General features: G+C 36.8%; 5 long non-coding RNA genes across 5 annotated transcripts; all 5 read right to left on the bottom strand.

Moving 5' to 3' along the window:
* Positions 1 to 2,241: 2,241 nt before the first annotated feature.
* On the bottom strand, positions 2,242 to 2,814 carry LOC135204503 (uncharacterized). Its single transcript, XR_010312259.1, has 2 exons — positions 2,731 to 2,814; positions 2,242 to 2,521 (listed from the first exon to the last, which is right to left on the bottom strand). It is a non-coding gene; the product is annotated as an uncharacterized LOC135204503 (long non-coding RNA).
* Positions 2,815 to 5,163: 2,349 nt separating this feature from the next.
* Positions 5,164 to 5,684, bottom strand: LOC135204498 (uncharacterized). The gene is made up of 2 exons (XR_010312256.1): positions 5,632 to 5,684; positions 5,164 to 5,443 (listed from the first exon to the last, which is right to left on the bottom strand). It is a non-coding gene; the product is annotated as an uncharacterized LOC135204498 (long non-coding RNA).
* A 1,803-nt stretch (positions 5,685 to 7,487) lies between these two features.
* Positions 7,488 to 8,030, bottom strand: LOC135204490 (uncharacterized). Its single transcript, XR_010312251.1, has 2 exons — positions 7,969 to 8,030; positions 7,488 to 7,766 (listed from the first exon to the last, which is right to left on the bottom strand). It is a non-coding gene; the product is annotated as an uncharacterized LOC135204490 (long non-coding RNA).
* Positions 8,031 to 12,105: 4,075 nt separating this feature from the next.
* LOC135204483 (uncharacterized) lies at positions 12,106 to 12,649 on the bottom strand. Its single transcript, XR_010312247.1, has 2 exons — positions 12,595 to 12,649; positions 12,106 to 12,386 (listed from the first exon to the last, which is right to left on the bottom strand). It is a non-coding gene; the product is annotated as an uncharacterized LOC135204483 (long non-coding RNA).
* A 3,262-nt stretch (positions 12,650 to 15,911) lies between these two features.
* Positions 15,912 to 16,448, bottom strand: LOC135204475 (uncharacterized). Its single transcript, XR_010312246.1, has 2 exons — positions 16,395 to 16,448; positions 15,912 to 16,187 (listed from the first exon to the last, which is right to left on the bottom strand). It is a non-coding gene; the product is annotated as an uncharacterized LOC135204475 (long non-coding RNA).
* Between the last annotated feature and the right edge of the window lie 5,566 nt (positions 16,449 to 22,014).

Below are 22,014 nucleotides of genomic sequence, written 5' to 3'. Positions count from 1 at the left end.
GCCTCCATAGCCATAAGCTTGAATGATGGGTCTGTAAATAAGGCACTATATGTATCCACCCCCAACCCAGGAAGCCATGGATCGGTGGCTTTCATGGCTCCGGCATGGCCTCAGAGGATCCCAAGATGGCAAACAGAGCCCACCAGAAAGCAACAGCATTACGCCAATCTGCAATATGATAAGGAAACATCGATTGTCACTTATTCAGAGACTGGAAATCATCTTTAAGTCATAATCACGATCAATCTCATCGCAATCATCTTTATGTATAAACACATATTCATTGAAATTTAGATATAAAACTTGAAGTTATTCAGAAACTATTCTTATATTGACTTGTGATGAATCAAAACTGGACCTGATGTACTCATTAACTCACCACCTTCATATTGAAGAGCTGAGGTTGAGGAGTGTTCAGTCGACAGAGGCACTTGAGTGAGTGATGTCCTGCCTTAGCAGTCACGTCTTATATACCATGCATCGAGCAAGCAAAAACTGGGCCTTGTTGTTTCAGTGCCAGCGAGAGCCACGGAAATATTGCTTTGTCATCGTGAGGGACAATATATAACCTTTTGTTGCTAATATAACAATGTATTTGTATCAATGAATAAAAGAAGGTTGAGTTATAAATCTAGAAATTGCCAAGTACTTGCAGAAGGGGACTACTGGCCAATATTTTTTCTATTGCCTAAAATTAATTACATACTCTCTCTCTCTCTCTCTCTCTCTCTCTCTCTCTCTCTCTCTCTCTCTCTCTCTCTCTCCTCTCTCTCTCTCGTCATTTCATTTTTAAAAAACATAAGTTCTTTTTCATATCCAGTTACTCAGGCGGAAGTATATGTGTCTCATTATTATTATTATTATTATTATTATTATTATTATTATTATTATTATTATTATTATTATTATTATTATTATTATTATTATTATTATTATTATTATTATTATTATTATTATTCACAATATGAACCCCATTCATCTAGAACAAGCCCTCAAATGGGGCCACTGACTTGAAATTCAACCTTCTAAACAATATTGTTTTCATTTGAAATGAGTGACATAAGGTAATATGAAATACAATAAGAAGAGATCAGCAATTAGAAAAGAGAAATAAATGTACACACTCACTAAATAAAAAGATAAAAGCTCAAGATACTGTCCTTTCTGTCGACAAGGTCTTTGTTGTGTTAGAATCGATTTCTCTTGAGTTTAAACGGTTTTTCCCTGTTAAAACACAATTCCAGCCATACCAGGCCGCAGTTTAACTGAGTGACCATGATTTCCCAGAATTGTCTTTTTGTTCAGACAGACCAGACACTGTCTCAGTACTGAGTTTTTCTTTATTGGAATTATGACACAACAATTAGCCAATGTTTCAACTTGTTTTTCCGAACGTATTGGAAAGGTTTATTATCTATTTCACTCTTGTAGGCTGTTTTGTTTCTGTTTTAAGTTTCAGTGTCGTTCAGATTTTCCAGCACACTTTATTTCGTGGATAAGAAGTTCTGGTTAGAATTTCATGCATTGTTTACATTTTTTTGACATAACAGTTCCCCAACGCACCACGAAGAAAGTGAAAAGGTGGCCATAGAGTAACTTCCTCTTCCGTAACTTCTACAAAAGACGTCATGAATTTCAGTTTGATAATCTTACGTTGAATCATCTCACGAGAAAAATTAATTCATCGCCTTTACGTACATCGTGATCGAGAAGCAATTTACACAAAATCCTACGGAAGGATTATTCAGTCAGTCAGTCAGTCAGAATGTTTAGAGTTCTCATTCTATGGTGGAGGTTCTCCCTCTGTCATTGCTTTTGAACCCTGCGTTGTGCTTTTACAAAGTTTTAGGTAATCTGGATTCTTCTAGACTCTGATGTGCTTTCTCTGTCACTGTATGTTTCCTCTGTGGAAGAGAAAGAAAGGGTGTCTATTTGGGTTCTTTATACTTTCTTCACTTTCTTGTTTCTAGCCTCACTTTCTTTGCTTAAAGAGACTGACCAAGAATTTAGCAATTTCCGCCATTGGTAGATTCAATCAAACTTTTGGTCAAATGACGATTCTACGAGAGATTTTTTGTCCAAAAACACACATAAAATTAATGTTATTGAGTTATTGAGGAGTTATTCTTGTTCAGAAAATATTTTGAAGGCCAAGCTTTGACGCATGCAAATGAGCAACAGCTGCATTGTGCTTTTAAACATCAGTCTGTTGTACAAAATCTGGAGAAATGAAATCAGACATTTTATCTGTAGTTTATTGTGAAACATTATTACAAAGTAGCTTCAGGAACATTTGAAGAATCTGAAGAATCTTTCTCGACGTCGTCATTAAGAGAAACCTTTACCATCCATAGCCTCCGTAACCACCATAGCCTCCATAGCCATAGCTGATGATGGGTCTGTAATAAGGCCTATAGTATCCACCACCCAGGAAGCCAGGATCGGCTTCAGGCTCCGGCATGGCCTCAGAGGATCCCAAGATGGCAAACAGAGCCACCAGAAGCAACAGCATTGCGCCAATCTGCAATATGAGAAGGAATCATTGATTATCAGTTATTCAGAGGCTGGAAATCATCTTTAAGTCTTATTCTTAATTAATCTCAGTGCAATAATATCTATATATAAAATCATATTCATTTAAATTTAGATATAATTCATGAATTTACTTAGAGGCGTATTCATATATTGACTTGTGAATAAGAACTGGACCTGATGTGCTCATTGACTCACCACCTTCATATTGAAGAGCTGAGGTTGAGGAGTGTTCAGTCGACAGAGGCACTTGAGTGAGTGAATGTCCTGCCTCAGCAGTCACGTCTTATATACCAGCATCGAGTAAGCAAAAACTGGGCCTTCTTTCAGTGCCAACGAGAGTCAAAACATTGCTTTGTCATCGTGAGGGTCATTCCATAACCTTCAGTTGTAGTAACTTCTATTAAAAAAAACATTGTTTTTTTATCTATTAGGGAACAGTTGAAGGTTTAATTAGAGATGCAAATCTATAAATTGAGGAGATATCAGGGAAAGGTGAATTGACTGATGGTCTTTCCTCTCTATTTCGATTTTTTTATGACATAATCTTAGAATGTCTGTCTTCTCTTGTCGTGGGAATACAATCTCTCTCTCTCTCTCTCTCTCTCTCTCTCTCTCTCTCTCTCTCTCTCCAAAGTATACACAAATTCTTTTGTTAGTTAGATTTTTTCACACAGTTTTATTGAAGCTTAACGTAATTCTTTTGTAATTTGCATTATTCCATCTCATCACATCTACATATTTCATTAATGTATCTCAAATGGAATGGAATTCAGTAGATAATTGCAAATGAAATGTCAATACTGGTGGAACTTGAGAGTTTATTTTTATCCTCCTAGAAATATTGTGTAGTGTTTTTTATTCATCAAGTAATTTTTATATCTGAGGGACTATCCCAAAGTTAAGGAACCTTTACCCAGTTACTATTGTATTTTTGAAGTCATTCTTAGTAACTTCTCTACAGAATGTTTCAGCAACTAATAGTTTGTTTTGAAAAATAACACTTTCCCAAGCTTTACACAAAGGAATTATGCCTTATTCCATGATGTAAGTTCTTTTTCATATCCAGTTACTCAGGCGGAAGTATATGTGTCTCATTATTATTTTATTTTTATTATTATTATTATTATTATTATTATTATTATTATTATTATTATTATTATTATTTATTATTCTTATTCAATATGAACCCCCGTGCCCATTCATATAGAACAAGCCCTCAAATGGGGCCACTGACTTGAAATTCAATCTTCTAAACAATATTGTTTTCATTTGAAATGAGTGACATAAGTTAATATGAAATACAGTAAGAAGAGATCAGCAATTAAAAAAGAGAAATAAATGTACACACTCACTAAATAAAAAGATAAAAGCTCAAAATACTGTCCTTTCTGTCGGCAAGGTCTTTGTTGTGTTAGAATCGATTTCTCTTGAGTTTAAACGGATTCTCTCTGTTAAAACAATTCCAGCCACACCAGGACGCAGTTTAACTGAGTGACCATGATTTCCCAGAATTGTCTTTTTGTTCAGACAGACCAGACAGCAGTCCCAGTACTGAGATTTTCTGTTGGAAACATGACACCACGATTAGTCAATGTTCAACTTATTTTTCCGAACGTATTGAAAGGTCTATTGTCTAATTCACTCTTGTAGACTGTTTTGTTTCTGTTTTAAGTTTCAGTGTCGTTCAGATTTTCCAGCACAGTTTATTTCGTGGATCAGAAGTTCCGGTTCCATTTTCTTGTATTGTTTACTTTTTCTAACATAACAGTGCCCCAAAGCACCACGAAGAAAGTGAAAAGGCGGCCACAAAATAACTTCCTCTTCCGTAACTTCTATGGGAGACATCATGAATTTCAGTTTCTTTTTAGTTTTACTTGGGAAGTGTGGTAACAGCAGACGGGAGGCAAACTGAGGATATACAAGGAAGAAAACTAGGAGCAGCAAGAGCTTATTAAGTTCTGAGAAGAAACGTTTGTTCAAGGCATGAAATTAGCTTGAAAACAAAGATGGGAATATTTAATGCAGTAGTACTGCAAGTCCTGATGTATGTGGTTCGTCCACATGGGCACTGACCAGAACAAAGGAGAGAAGGTTGGCTGCTTTTGAGATGAAGCTGCTGAGGAGGATACTTGGCCTTAAATGGGACCATTTAAATGGGAATAGAGACCCAGGAGAGCACTGAGAGCAGCACAAATAGGAAGAAGACCGCTGGAAAGGCCAAGAACGAGGTGGATATACATAATTGTCAGATCTTGAAGAAGAAATCTAGAGCCTAGAGGAAGCGAGGGAAATAGCTCAGGATAGAGACAGACAAAGAGGAACTGTATCAGCCTTATGCCACTGGCCAGTGGCGGGAAGATAAATTAAGTAAAGTAAGTAAGTCTTTGCTTAAAAAGACTTACCACAAATAGGGCAATTTTGGCCATAGGTAGATTCAATCAAACTGTCGGTTTAATGTTGATTCTACGAGAGATTTTCGTGTCCAAGATCCCACACAGAATTGATATAAAAAGTTTTTGAAAAGCTATTCTCAATCAGAAAATATTTTGAAGGCCAAGCAACAGCTGTAGTGTGCTTATAAAGATACCTTTTATTCTGAAATAAATATTGGAGAAATGAAAGAAGACATTTTATCTGTAGTTTATTGTGAAACATAATTAAAAAGTAGCTTCAGGAACATTTGAAGAATCTGAAGAATCTTTTTCGACGTCATCATTAAGAAAAACATTTACCATCCATAGCCTCCGTAACCACCATAGCCTCCATAGCCATAGCTGATGATGGGTCTGTAATAGGGCCTATAGTATCCACCACCAAGGAAGCCAGGATCGGCTTCAGGCTCCGGCATGGCCTCAGAGGATCCCAAGATGGCAAACAGAGCCACCAGAAGCAACAGCATTGCGCCAATCTGCAATATGAGGAGTCATCGATTATCAATTATTCAGAGACTGGAAATCATCTTTAAGTCTTAATCTTCAATAATCTCTGCAATAATCTTTATGTATAAATTTAGATATAAATCCTGAATTTACTCAGGGACGTATTCATATATTGACTTGTGAATCAGAACTGGACCTGATGTGCTCATTGACTCACCACCTTCATATTGAAGAGCTGAGGTTGAGGAGGGTTTAGTCGACAGAGGCACTTGAGTGAGTGAATGTCCTGCCTTAGCAGTCACGTCTTATATACCAGCATCGAGCAAACAAAAACTGGGACTTGTTTCGGTGCCAACGAGTGCCACGAAAACACTGCTTCGTCATTATGATGGACAATATATAATCTTTTGTTGTTAATATAACAATGTTTTTATATCAATGAATAAAAGAAGGCTTGAACTATAAATGTAGAAATTGCGAAGAGTTTAAGGAAGTTGAACACTGACCAAAGTTCTCTCTCTCTCTCTCTTTCTCTCTCTCTCTCATATTTTATTTGAAGACATGCGTAGTGGTAATTTCTCTGTAGAATCTTTCGACAATGAATAAGTTTCTTTGCAAGATGACTTTTCTAATCCTTTGCATTGGCAATTTATCTTATTCCTTGTTACTCAGGCATGGTGATGTGCGTCTGCTATTATTATTATCATCATTATCGGAGTAACAGATCCGTAGTTATGTATGGGTACATATATTCAATGATAAATCTCTACATAGAGCTTTTGGGGATCTTTTCAGTGCCTCTTTTGCAGAAAGCTCTCTGTAGTGATTTATTTTTAATATATTTGTACCCTTACATAGTTGTGGTTTTGTTTCTTCATTCCAAGGGGCATGGTATTATTATTATTATTATTATTATTATTATTATTATTATTATTATTATTATTATTATTATTATTATTATTATTATTATTATTGACATATTATCAAAATAATTACTATTTTATGAGGCTTAAGAGAGGTATTTTTTACTATTTTTCTCTTGCCAAAAAGCAAGATTAATTCAGAATAAAACTTTGTCAACCTTCGTAACCTCATAAGAAAGTCTGGATTATTTCCTTTATTATTGAGACCTTAGTCTTCAAGGATTCCTTTTATTGGTGCACTTTAGGTAAAACAGGTTTTGGGGGATTTTTAGGTGTTCCTGAAAATATATCAGTCAAATTCTTTACTTGTTATTCAAGCCATTCTTTCTTCTCATATTTTTTTCAGTTTTTCAATAATGACAGCTGAGCTCTATTGTCCATACCTAACTGAACGTTTAGGTATGGAAAACAGCTCAGCTATTTTTAACCACACAAATGACCATAATAAGACGGAATTTGTCACTTTTAATTTATAGCAGCAAATGTCTGTTCAAAAGCCAGTTGGTAGAATCAGCTTTGATTAAACAAAGAAGCCCAGGAAGGATGGGAATTAAACAGTTCCCTGGTGTCCTCTGGCCTCATTAACTCCCGTCTGGCGACTCATCCGGTGGTCGGATGTTCTTGGACACCCGCTTGAGAAACAGCCTAAGGATTAACTCGTCAATGTCATCCAATTTCCAGTGTCCTTCTGACAGGTTCATATTGTTGATTTGATTGATGAGAGCAGATTCCAGCATCTTCCTTTTGTACGGACAGCTACTTTTGAAAACCAGCTCTGCCCCACTCCAGTTCATAGTATGGCCTTTGTCCCTAATATGTAGGAAAATCCCCGAGTTCTCTGATGCGTATCGAACTGACCTTTTATGCTCTGCTAATCTTTGCAAGATGGATCTACCAGTTTCCCCAATGTAAATCTCATTACAATTGCTAAACGGTATCTTGTAAACTCCAGCTTCTTCTCCTCTTTTATTTAAGTAATACGTTAATGAGCCAACTCCCTGATGGATTTGGGATCGTGAAAGATTAAAGAATTATTAGACCTGAATATTTTGAAGGCCAAGCTTTTATGCATGCAAATAAACAAAAGCTGCCTAGTGCTTTTGAAAATAACTTTATTCTTGAATAAATATTGGAGAAATTAAAGAAGACATTTTATCTGTAGTTTATTGTGAAACCTAATTAGAAAATAGTTTCAGGAACTTTGAAGAATCTGAAGAATCTCTCTCGATGTCATCATGAGGAGAAACTTTTACCATCCATAGCCTCCATAACCACCATAGCCTCCATAGCCATAGCTGATGATGGGTCTGTAATAAGGCCTATAGTATCCACCACCGAGGAAGCCAGGGTCGGCTTCAGGCTCTGGCATGGCCTCAGAGGATCCCAAGATGGCGAACAGAGCCACCAGAAGCAACAGCATTGCGCCAATCTGCAATATGAGAAGGAATCGTCGATTACAATCAATTATTCAGAGACTGGAAAGTCTTAATCTTGATTAATCTCAGTGCATAAATCTTTATATATAAACATATATTCATTTAAATTTAGATATATTTCATGAATTTACTCAAATAGGTAATCATATATTGACTTGTGAATCTGAACTGGACCTGATGTGCTCATTGACTCACCACCTTCATATTGAAGAGCTGAGGTTGAGGAGTGTTCAGTCGACAGAGGCACTTGAGTGAGTGAATGTCCAGCCTTAGCAGTCACTTCTTATATACCAGCATCGAGCAAGCAAAAACTGGGCCTTGTTTCAGTGCCAACGAGAGCCACAGAGACATTGCTTTGTCATTATGAAGGACATTATATAAATGTTTGTTGCTAATATAACAATTTTTTTGTATCAATGAATAAAAGGAGGCTTGAGTTATAAATCTAGAAATTGCGAAGAATTTACAGAAGAGAACACTGACCAATGTTCTCTCTCTCTCTCTCTCTCTCTCTCTCTCTCTCTCTCTTCTCTCTCTCTCTCTTTTCTATTTTTTTTAAAACGGTGTAATAATTTTACTACCAGGTGTTTTGAGAGCGAATACGTTGCTTTGCAAAATTACTCTCCAACTCTTTCCAGTGGTGATTTGCATTATTCCATGTCACTCACCTGGAGACATGTGTCTCTATTATCTATTATTATTATTATTATTATTTATTATTATTATTATTATTATTATTATTATTATTATTATTGATCCAAATGAAATATCAATGTCAAAATATCAATATTATTATGAGAAGTAGGACAGTTTTTCCACTACTTTTTGAACAGATACCACACATCCTATTCTGGGAACTTCTTCATACTAAGGAAGTCGAGATTACAATTATTTATTGTTGAGATTGTGGTAGCTAGGGTGCTCAATGATTAGTGGCTGAACTGAGGTGCAGCAATGGATGTTCAATACAGATGCTCTTGGACTTGGATTCTATTCTCTGGGCTTTCAGAGTTGTCCTTTCCTGTCAGAAATATTCTCCTCCTTCATGTGTCATTATTCCTGCAAATGACATATCTTTGATTCATTATTCTTGCAAATGACATATCTTTGATAAACGACTGACTTTAGCTACTCTGCAAGGTTGCTGCTAACTGTTATGTAGAATTCTATGGCTTCCTCTGTATTTTTTAGATGAATGAACCAACCTCATAGTTATTAACAGAAGTGAAAGAAACAAGCTTCTTGAGAGATGAAAAACCGTTCCGTGACTGGTTTGTTGTGTGTGTATATCATGACTTCATGAATATTAACATACGTCACTACCTGAAGGAATGATGTCTAAAGGATAGAGTCTCCAGGTGAGAATACGTCTTTAGGGATGAGATTGCTAGCCCCAAGGTCTTCTTTTTTTTTCTTACCCTGCTGATACTGAGTTTGAATCCCAGGTGAGGTATGTATGATATGGACACGTCTGTTAAGATCATTTGAATCTCTGTTTTGTTAAACAGTCAATGAGACACGTGTGAGTTAGGTTTCAGTATTGGGTTTCAGTCTGATTTTCCAGCTCGGTTTATTTCATGGATCAGAAGTTCCGGTTTAATTTTCTTGCATTTTTTCTATTATATATATATATATATATATATATATATATATATATATATATATATATATATATATATATATATATATAGAGTGTCCAGACAGGAGTCCAGGATACGAGATTCTAAAAGGCCAAGTTTATTGCATATGATACGTTTCGCACATACATCTGTGTGCATCATCAGTCTGTGAATAAAATACAAAGACATATTATAAACAATCATATAAAATTAAAAGGAATTCACAATTTTAAAAATAAAGTCTAAAAAAATCAAAAAGAGCAGTAAATAAAAAGAGAGACTACTAAAAACACCAACCATCCATGATCAGAGGTGAAGATGGAATGAGTTACAGTTGGTAGGGAGAAGCGACGACAACTATGCCAGGTACAAAGATGACGAGGACAAATTACCGTTTAATGAGGGCACCAGTCTTTAAATATATAACGACTCCAGCGTTGTTAGTTGGTGAGGATGTTTGACATAATCAATTATTGTAAAATGTTCTTTTTGAATTTCAGTCTTGCATATTATAGAGTGGTTTCTGATATTGGAAAATTCTGGTTGTTTTATCCTCTGACCTGTACGGAAGCTAAAGCCTAAATGGCTACAATATCTGACCCTCAGCAACCTCCGAGTCGATCCAACGTAAGAGCCCGGACATCCAGGGCATGTGAATTTATAAATAACGTTGGATCTCATGAATGGCTGAAGGCGATCTTTGAAGTTAAAAAACGATCGAATAGTGCAAGGGTTACTCGACACAAGCCTGACTTTAAGACAGGGAATTTCCTGTTCAATTATAAGAGTGAGGTTTAAGATAAATTTTGAATCGGACAAATATGGAACAGTAGCATAAAATATTTTCTTTGTTACATCAAAAGTAGTTGATGATGGATGCAAAAATTTGGAAAGTACCTTGTTGGTGATATTAAGGTAACGAGAAATAACTCGGAATTCACCACGGCGGTATACAGAAAACGAACTTATACGGGATTAACCAATAACTTTTATAGCTCTTGCCAATACTCATTTAAACTCAACACCATCTATACTCTGATTAATAGAGCTCTCAAAATCTTCCTTCTCATGGCAAATATTTCATAACGAAATGACTTTCTTGGCAAACTTTTTCAAAGCCAATTCATTTCCACAAGATATAGTACATAAAATCACCAACAAGGTACTTTCCAAATTTGTGTATCCATCATCAACTACTTTTGATGTACCGAAGAAAATATTTTATGCTACTGTTCCATATTTGTCTGATTCAAAATTTATCTTAAACCTCACTCGTATAATTGAACAGGAAATTCCTGTCTTAAAGTCAAGGGCTTGTGTCGAGTAATCCTTGCACTATTCGATCGTTTTTTAATTTCAAAGATCGCCTTCAGCCCTTCATGAGATCCAACATTATTTATAAATTCACATGCCCTGGATGTCCGGGCTCTTACACTGGATCAACTCGGAGGTTGCTGAGGGTCAGATATTTTAGCCATTTAGGCTTTAGCTTCCGTACAGGTCAGAGGATAAAACAACCAGAATTTTCCAATATCAGAAACCACTCTATAATATGCAAGACTGAAATTCAAAAAGAACATATTAAAATAATTGATTATGTCAAACATCCTCACCAACTAACAACGCTGGAGTCGTTATATGTTGAAAGACTGGTGCCCTCATTAAACGGTAATTTGTCCTCGTCACCTTTGTACCTGGCATAGTTGTCGTCGCTTCTCTCTGCCAACTGTAACTCATTCCATCTTCGCCTCTGATCATAGACGGTTGGTGTTTTTAGTAGTCTCTCTTTTTATTTACTGCTCTTTTTAATCTTTTTTAGACTTTATTTTTAAAATTGTAAATTCATTTTAATTTTATATGATTGTTTATAATATGTCTTTGTATTTTATTCACAGACTGATGATGCACACAGATGTATGTGCGAAACGTATCATATGCAATAAACTTGGCCTTTTAAAATCTCGAATCATGGACTCCTTCTGGACACTTTATAATTGAATGCTGAAGCACTATATATATATATATATATATATATATATATATATATATATATATATATATATATAGTGCCCGAAGCACCAGAAAGAAAGTGAAAAGGCGGTCACAAAATAACTTCCTCTTTCCGTAACTTCTACGAGAGACTTCATGAATTTCAGTTTGATCATTTTTTTTAATCATATCATGCGAAAAATTCAGTCTTCGCCTTTACGTACATCCTAATGAAGAAGTTATTTAAGCAAAATCCTGTACAGAGTAGTTCTCATCCTGTGGTGTAGGTGCTTCGTTTTTTCACTGCTTTCGATAGCTGCTTTTGTGCTTTATCAAACCTTTATGTGGTCTGGATTCTTTTGGGTTCTGCTGTGCTTCTCAGTCACTGAAACTTCCTCCAGTTCAAATAAAAGGAAAGACGTCTATTGGTTTCTTTATACTTTCCTCACTTTCTTCTTTCTTGCTTTCTTCACCTAAAGGTGAATTGGGTTAATTTTGGCCATAAGTAGTTTACAATAAAACTTTACAATCTAATGATGATTATACGAGAGATTTTTTGTACAGAATCGCACATAAAATTGATGTAAAAATTTATTGAAAAATTGTTCTTGTTCAGAAACTATTCTGAAGGCCAAGCTATGACGCATGCAAATGAGCAACAGCTGCATTGTGCTTTTAAAAATCACTCTATTGATAAATACTGGAGAAAGAAATTAATAAGACATTTTTATCTGTAATTTATTGTGAAACATAATTACAAAGTAGCTTCAGGAACATTTGAAGAGTCTGAAGAATCTTTTTCGATGTCATCATTAAGAGAAACATTTACCATCCATAGCCTCCATAACCACCATAGCCTCCATAGCCATAGCTGATGATAGGTCTGTAATAAGGCCTATAGTATCCACCACCGAGGAAGCCAGGATCGGCTTCAGGCTCCGGCATGGCCTCAGAGGATCCCAAGATGGCAAACAGAGCCACTAGAAGCAACAGCATTGAGCCAATCTGTAATATAAGAAGGAATCGTCGATATCAGTTATTCAGAGACTGGAAATTATTTTTAAGTCTTAATCTTGATTAATCTCAGTCCAGTAATCTTTATGTATAAACATATATTCATTGAAATTTAGATATAATTCTTGAATTTACTCAGAGACGTATTCATATATGGACTTGTGAATCAGAACTGGACCTGATGTGCTCATTGACTCACCACCTTCATATTGAAGAGCTGAGGTTGAGGAGTGTTCAGTCGACAGAGGCACTTGAGTGAGTGAATGTCCTGCCTCAGCAGTCACGTCTTATATACCAGCATCGAGCAAGCAAAAACTAGGCCTTGTTTTGGTGCCAACGAGAGCCTCGGAAGCATTGCTTTGTCATCATGAGGGACAATTTATAAACCTTTTGTTGTTAATATAACCATATTTTTGTACCTATGAATAAAAGAAGACTTGAGTTATAAATCTAGAAATTGCAAAGAATTTTCTGAAGAGGAACACTGACCAATGTCCTTCTTTAATTCCTAAAATTTTATTGCTTCTCTCTCTCTCTCTCTCTCTCTCTCTCTCTCTCTCTCTCTCTCTCTCTCTCTCTCTCTCCATTTGTTTTTAGAAGCATTCTGCAGAATGAATCCCTTTCTTGTCATAATTTGTAACATTCCATAACATCAGTCATCTTTTGTATCCAAAGGTGAATTGACTGATGGTCTTTCCTCTCTATTTCGATTTTTTATGACCTAGTCTTAGAATGTCTGTCTTCTCTTGTCGTGGGAATACAATAATACTTTGTCCTTCATTTGTAATTTGCATTATTCCGTCTCATCACATCTACATATTTCATTATTTCGACGCTGTTTATGTATCTCAAATGGAATAGAATTCAATAGATAGATGCAAATGAAGTTTCAATACTGGTGAAACTTGTGAGTTTATTTTTATCCTCTCAGAAATATCATGTGGTGTTATTTTATTCATTAAGTAATTATTATATCTGAGTGACTATCCCAAGTTAAGGAACCTTTACCCGTTTTTACTATTATTTTGAAGTCATTCTTAGTAATTCTCTACAGAATGTTTCAGCAACTAATAGTTTGTTTTGAAAATAACTTTTCTAAACCTTTACAAAAGAATTGTGCCTTATTCCTTGATGTCAGTTCTTTTTCATATCCAGTTACTCAGGCGGAAGTATATGTCTTTTATTATTTATTTATTTTTTTTTTTTTTGGCTCTATCACAGTCCTCCAATTTGACTGGGTGGTATTTATAGTGTGGGGTTCCGGGTTGCATCCTGCCTCCTTAGGAGTCCATCACTTTTCTTACTATGTGTGCCGTTTCTAGGATCACGCTCTTCTGCATGAGTCCTGGAGCTACTTCAGCCTCTAGTTTTTTTAGATTCCTTTTCAGGGATCTTGGGATCGTGCCTAGTGCTCCTATGATTATGGGTACGATTTCCACTGGCATATCCCATATCCTTCTTATTTCTATTTTCAGATCTTGATACTTATCCACTTTTTTCCTCTCTTTCTCTTCAACTCTGGTGTCCCATGGTATTGCGACATCAATGAGTGATACTTTCTTCTTGACTTTGTCAATCAACGTCACGTCTGGTCTATTTGCACGTATCACCCTATCTGTTCTGATACCATAGTCCCAGAGGATCTTTGCATGATCGTTTTCTATCACTCCTCAGTTGGTGCTCGTACCACTTATTACTGCAAGGTAGCTGATGTTTCTTGCACAGGCTCCAGTGGAGGGCTTTTGCCACTGAATCATGCCTCTTTTTGTACTGGTTCTGTGCAAGTGCCGGGCATTCGCTTGCTATGTGGTTTATGGTTTCATTTTTCGTATTGCACTTCCTACATATGGGAGAGATGTTATTTCCGTCTATCGTTCTTTGAATATATCTGGTTCTTAGTGCCTGATCTTGTGCCGCTGTTATCATTCCTTCAGTTTCCTTCTTTAGCTCTCCCCTCTGTAGCCATTGCCATGTGTCATCGCTGGCTAGTTCTTTAGTCTGTCTCATGTATTGTCCGTGCATTGGTTTGTTGTGATATCCTCTGTTCTGTCTGTCATTCTCCTTGTCCTCTGTATATTTCTGGGTCTTCGTCTACTTTTATTAGTCCTTCTTCCCATGCACTCTTTAGCCACTCGTCTTCACTGGTTTTCAGATATTATTATTATTATTATTATTGTTATTATTATTATTATTATTATTATTATTATTATTATTATTATTATTATTATTATTATTATTATTATTCACAAGATGAACCCCATTCATATAAAACAAGCCCTCAAATGGGGCCACTGACTTGGAATTCAAGCCTCTAAACAATATTGTTTTCATTTGAAATAAGTGACATAAGGTAATATGAAATACAGTAAGAAGAGATAAGCAATTAGAAAAGAGAAATAAATGTACACATTTACTAAATAAAAAGATAAAAGCTCAAGATACTGTCCTTTCTGTCGACAAGGTCTTTGTTGTGTTAGAAACGATTTCTCTTGAGTTTAAACGGATTCTCTCTGTTAAAACACAATTCCAGCCATACCAGGACGTACTTTAACTGAGTGACCATGATTTCCCAGAATTGTCTTTTTGTACAGACAGACCAGACAGCAATCCCAGTACTGAGATTTTCTGTTGGAAACATGACGCCACAATTAGCCAATGTTGGAACTTGTTTTTCCGAAGGTATTGAAAGGTCTATTGTCTAATTCACTCTTGTAAGCTGTTTTGTTTCTATTTTAAGTTTCAGTGTCGTTCAGATTTTCCAGCATAGGTTATTCCGTGGATGAGAAGTTCCGGTTCCATTTTCTTGCATTGTTTACTTTTTTTAACATAACGGTGCCCCAAAGCACCACGAAGAAAGTGAAAAGGCGGCCACAGAATAACTTCCTCTTCCGTAACTTATACGAGAGACATCATGAATTTCAGTTTGATAATCTTACGCTGAATCATCTCGTGGGAAAAATTCATTCATTGGCTTTACGTACATCATTATCGAGAAGTAATTTACACAAAATCTTGCAAAAGGATTAATCAGTCAGTCAGTCAGAATGTTTATAGAAGTTATCATTCTATGGTGGAGGTGCTCCTTCTACCACTGCTTTAGAAAGCTGCTTTGTGCTTTTACAAAGTTTTGGGTAATCTGGATTTTTCTAGACCCTAATATGCTTTCTCTGTCACTGTATCTCTCCTCAGTGGAAGGAAATGGAAAGGTGTCTCTTTGGGATCATCATACTTTAGTCATTTTCTTCTTTCTAGCCTAACGTTCTTTGCTTAAAGAGACTGACCAAGAATTGAGCATCCACAGGTATATTCAACCAAACTTTTACTCATATGACGATTCTACGAACGATTTATTGTCTAAAATCACACATAAAATTGATGTAAAAAGTTATTAAGATGTTATTCTTGTTCAGAAAATGTTCTGAAGGCCAAGCTATAATGCATCCAAATGAGCAACAGCTGCATTGTGTTTTTTAAAATCAGTCTATTGTACAAAATCTGGAGAAATTAAAGAGGACATTTTATTTGTAATTTATTGTGAAAACTGATTACAAAGTAGCTTCAGGAACATTTGAAGAATCTGAAGAATCTCGAAGTCGTCATTAAGAGAAACGTTTACCATCCATAGCCTCCATAACCACCATAGCCTCCATAGCCATAGCTGATGATGGGTCTGTAATAAGGCCTATAGTATCCACCACCGAGGAAGCCAGGATCGGCTTCAGGTTCCGGCATGGCCTCAGAGGATCCCAAGATGGCAAACAGAGCCACCAGAAGCAACAGCATTGAGCCAATCTGCAATACGAGAAGGAATCGTCGATTATCAGTCATTCAGAGACTAGAAATCATCTTTAAGTCTCAATTTTGATTAATATCAGTGCAATAATCTTTATGTATAAAAACATTCATATAAATTTAGATATAATTCATGAATCTACTCAGAGACGTATTCACATATTGATTTGTAAATCAGAACTGGACCTGATGTGCTCATTGACTCACCACCTTCATATTGAAGAGCTGAGGTTGAGGAGTGTTCAGTCGACAGAGGCACTTGAGTGAGTGAATGTCCTGCCTTAGCAGTCACGTCTTATATACCAGCATCGAGCAAGCAAAAACTGGGCCTTGTTTCAGTGCCAACGAGAGCCACGGAAGCATTGCTTTGTCATCGTGAGGGACAATCTATAAACCTTTTGTTGTTAATATAACCATATTTTTGTACCTATGAATAAAAGAAGACTTGAGTTATAAATCTAGAAATTGCAAAGAATTTTCTGAAGAGGAACACTGACCAATGTCCTTCTTTAATTCCTAAAATTTTATTGCTTCTCTCTCTCTCTCTCTCTCTCTCTCTCTCTCTCTCTCTCTCTCTCTCTCTCTCCATTTGTTTTTAGAAGCATTCTGCAGAATGAATCCCTTTCTTGTCATAATTTGTAACATTCCATAACATCAGTCATCTTTTGTATCCAATTACTGGGGCCTGGGGATATGTTTTGCATCTTAAGATTATTATTTTTATTACTGACACACATGACAGCACGTAGAAAAACATCACTACTATGCTATTATGAATTACAAGCAAATATTTATGCTGCCATTTATCTCCATTTCCTTAAAAGTAATTTCATATCATATATTGCTAAAACCTTGGTCTCTATTTTTTCTTTTAATCAGTACAGTAGGTACAAGAAGTTTCGCTCGACTGACATTCTCTTCCTTTGAATATTCTTTGTCAAACTCTTTCGATCTTATTCAAAACGAATATTCCTTCCTGTCTCATTTTTTCTTATTGCGTCGATGATTAGTTAACTGACTTTCACTGATGCAGCGCCAATGTTTGATAAATTTATGGATGTCTGAAAATTTTATGGTTTTGAAAACTAATCGCTCAACACTTCATGAGCACTCCTACGCCAAAGAATTCGTGTGGTTGTATACAAGGTGCAATGAACAATGTACAGGTAATTATAGCAGCCAAGTAGGTAATTACAGATATACAGATACTTGTTCAAATGGCACATGTATTGTTTGAGAATCATACCGATTTCTTCTATGAATCTTGAAACCCAGAATGACAGAGGAACATATCTGCCTCGTGGACCCTAGATTAAGGTTGGAAAACAGCTATTCATTACCAATTACTCTGAATCCTCAAGATTTGCGTTATACCAAAAAAGCCTAAGAATTAAGATAATCAATCAGACATTACAAAGTGGCTGGGTTTGATTAGTGATTAGCTATCCATTGCTAAGATAAGTCTTAGTGTAGCAGTGTCATTATTCTTTATTAACTTAGTCCAAAGGAGGAACTCTTGTGGAGCTCTCACATTTGTTGGTTACTGTCACATGAAATTTCCAAGGAATTTTTTAAATCTGAATGGTTAGTGACGTATCCTTAGATGGCTAAGGATTCGATCTTTTCATGGCCTGTGATGTCATAGCTTTTGCCAAGATGTGTATGGCCTCACTGCTTATCTTCTTGTGTGTGTGAACTAAGTCAAAGTGAACTTCCTTACCACGATGGTCTGATAATAATATCCAGTCACACGGGACATGGCTGGTAGCAGAGCAGTGTCTGTCTCTCGTCGTCCAGACTTACTTTTGTTTCATCTTAATTTATTCTCACATTTTGAGTTTCTCGTTCCCTTTTAGACGTGCATCCTCTGTCACTGGCTTTCGAAAAGCTTGGCCTTTTTGCTTTCAGAAAGCTCTGATAGTCTGTATTCTTCTTGGTTCTGCTGTGCTCCGGCTTCACTGTAACTTTCCCCAGTGAAAGGAGCAGGAAAGGTGTCCATTTAGGTTCTTTATACTTTCTTCTTTCTTGCCTCACTTTCTTTGCTTAAAGAGACTAGCCAAGAATTGGGCAATTTCAGCCATAGCTAGTTTCAATCCAACTTTCCAATCTAATGATGATTAAACGAGAGTTTTGTATCTAAAATCACAAATAAAATTTGTGTAAAAATTATTGAGATATTATTCTTTTTCAGAAAATATTCTGAAGGCCAAGCTATGACGCATGCAAATGAGCAACAGCTGCATTGTGCTTTTTAAAATCAGTCTATTGTACAAAATCCGGAGAAATGAAAGCAACATTTTATTTGTAATTTATTGTGAAACCTGATTACAAAGTAGCTTCAGGAACATTTGAAGAATCTGAAGAATCTTGATGTCGTCATTAAGAGAAACGTTTACCATCCATAGCCTCCGTAACCACCATAGCCTCCATAGCCATAGCTAATGATGGGTCTGTAATAAGGCCTATAGTTTCCACCGCCAAGGAAGCCAGGATCGGCTTCAGGCTCCGGCATGGCCTCAGAGGATCCCAGGATGGCAAACAGAGCCACCAGAAGCAACAGCATTGAGCCAATCTGCAATATGAGAAGGGGTCGTCAATTATCAATTATACAGAGACTGGAAATCATACTTAAAGTCTCAATCTTGATTAATCTAAGCGCAATCATCTTTATATATAAAAACATACTCATATAAATTTAGATATAATTCATGAACTGACTCAGAGACGAATTCATATATTTTGACTTGTGAATCAGAAGATGGATGCCGGGTACCAACTCAAGAAAAGAGGCAACAGAATCAACCCTCTGATGTTCATGACGACATCAGCTGAATGGTAAGGCGCATCAAAGGAAATAGATACCTATCCAGACTGTAAGGGATTGTATCTGGGGACATCAGGATGGAGTTTGGAATAGAAAAATGCGCCTTAGTCAACATACAAAAGGGCAAAGTAACGAGAACTGAAGGGATAAAGCTACCAGATGGGAGCAACATCAAACACATAGATGAGACAGGATACAAATACCTAGGAATAATGGAAGGAGGGGATATAAAACACCAAGAGATGAAGGATACGATCAGGAAAGAATATATGCAGAGACTCAAGGCGATACTCAAGTCAAAACTCAACGCCGGAAATATGATATAAGCCATAAACACATGGGCAGTGCCAGTAATCAGTACAGCGCAGGATATGGAATGGACGAAGGCAGAACTCCGCAGCATAGATCAGAAAACCAGGAAACATATGACAATACACAAAGCACTACACCCAAGAGCAAATACGGACAGACTATACATAACACGAAAGGAGGAGGGAGAGGACTACTAAGTATAGAGGTACTGCGTCAACATCGATACAGAAGCACTGGGTGCAATATATGAAGCCATAAAGACAGTGGCTAAAGAGTGCATGGGAAGAAGGGCTAATAAAATTAGACGAAGACCCAGAAATATACAGAGACAGGATAATGACACACAGAACAGAGGACTGGCACAATAAACCAATGCACGGACAATACATAGACAGACTAAAAGAACTAGCCAGCGATGACACATGGCAATGGCTACAGAGGGAGAGCTAAAGAAGGAAACTGAAGGAATGATAACAGCGGCACAAGATCAGGCCCTAAGAACCAGATATGTTCAAAGAACGATAGACGGAAAATAACATCTCTCCCATATGTAGAAGTGCAATACGAAAAATGAAATCATAAACCACATAGCAAGCGCAATGCCCAGCACTTGCACAGAACCAGTACAAAAAGAGGCATGTTTCAGTGGCAAAAGCCCTCCACTGGAGCCTGTGCAAGAAACATCAGCTACCTTGCAGTAATAAGTGGTACGAGCACCAACCTGATGGGAGTGATAGAAAACGATCAGGCAAAGATACTCTGGGACTATGGTATCAGGACGGATAGGGTGATACGTGCAAACAGACCAGTACGTGACGTTGATTGACAAAGTCAAGAAGGAAAGTATTCACTCATTGATGTCGCAATACCATGGGACACCAGAGTTGAAGAGAAGGAGAGGGAAAAGTGGATAAGTATCAAGATCTGAAAATAGAAATAAGAAGGATATGGGATATGCCAGTGGAAATCGTACCCATAATCATAGGAGCACTAGGCATGATCCCAAGATCCCTGAAAAGGAATCTAGAAAACTAGTAGGCTGAAGTAGCTCCAGGACTCATGCAGAAGAGTGTGATCCTAGAAACGGCACATATAGTAAGGAGAGTGATGGACTCCAAAGGAGGCAGGGTGCAACCCGGAACCCCACACTATAAATACCACCCAGTCGAATTGGAGGACTGTGATAGAGCAAAAAAAATAATAATAATAATAATAATAATAATATAGACACTATCTCAGGTGAGTGACATGGAATAATGCAAATCACCACTGGAAATCACCACTATTCGCTCTCAAAAGAAAACAACTGGTAGTAAAATTTATTACACCGTTTTAAAAAATAGTAACAAAGAGATCGAGAGAGATAGAGAGAGGTAGATAAGGAGAGAGAGAGCAGGAGAGAGGGAGAGAAGAAGAGAGAGAGAGAGAGATAGAGAGAGAAACCATTGGTTCAGTGTTCCTCATCTGTAAAATTAATTCTTCTCATTTCTAGATTTCTAACTCAAGCCCATCCTTTTTTATTCATTGATACAAAAAAAATTTATTATAAGCAATAAAAAGAATTTTTATAATGTCCATAATGATAAACCAATGTATCCATGGCTCTCGTTGGCACTGAAACAAGGCCCAGTTTTTGTTTGCTCGATGCTGGTATATAAGAAGTGACTGCTGAGGCAGGACATTCACTCACTCAAGTGCCTCTGTCGACTGAAACACTCCTCAACCGCAGCTCTTCAATATGAAGGTGGTGAGTCAATGAGCACATAAGGTCCAGTTCTGATTCACAAATCAATATATGATTACGTCTTTGAGTAAATTCATGAAGTATATCTAAGTTTAAATGCATCTATGTTTATATATAAAGATTTATGCACTGAGATTATTCAAGATTAAGACTTTCCAGTCTCTGAATAACTGATTGTAATCGACGATTCCTTCTCATATTGCAGATTGGCGCAATGCTGTTGCTTCTGGTGGCTCTGTTCGCCATCTTGGGATCCTCTGAGGCCATGCCGGAGCCTGAAGCCGATCCTGGCTTCCTGGGTGGTGGATACTATAGGCCTTATTACAGACCCATCATCAGCTATGGCTATGGAGGCTATGGTGGTTACGAGGCTATGGATGGTAAATTTTTGTTTCTCTTAATGACGACATCAAGATTCTTCAGATTCTTCAAATGTTCCTGAAGCTACTTTGTAATTATGTTTCACAATAAACTACAGATAAAATGTCTTCTTTAATTTCTCCAATATTTATTCAGGAATAAAGTTATTTTCAAAAGCACTAGGCAGCTTTTGTTTATTTGCATGCATGAAAGCTTGGCCTTCAAAATATTCAGTCTAATAATTCTTTAATCTTTCACGATCCCAAATCCATCAGGGAGTTGGTTCTTTAACGTATTACTTAAATAAAAGAGGAGAAGAAGCTGGAGTTTACAAGATACCGTGTAGCAATTGTACTGAGATTTACGTTGGGGAAACTGGTAGATCCAACTTGCAAAGATTAGCAGAGCACAAAAGGTCAATTCGATACGCATCAGAGAACTCAGGGATTTTCCTACAAATTAGGGACAAATGCCATACTATGAACTGGAGTGGGCAGAGCTGGTTTTCAAAAGTAGCTGTCCGTACAAAAGGGAGATGCTGGAATCTGCTCTCATCAATCAAGCCAACAATATCAACCTGTCAGGAG

This window comes from Macrobrachium nipponense, chromosome 24 (genome assembly GCF_015104395.2).
Source record: "Macrobrachium nipponense isolate FS-2020 chromosome 24, ASM1510439v2, whole genome shotgun sequence".
In the NCBI taxonomy this organism is placed as follows: Eukaryota; Metazoa; Arthropoda; class Malacostraca; order Decapoda; family Palaemonidae; genus Macrobrachium; species Macrobrachium nipponense.
The sequence above is the reverse complement of the archived record's forward strand: the minus strand, read 5'-3'. Positions and strand labels throughout refer to the sequence as shown.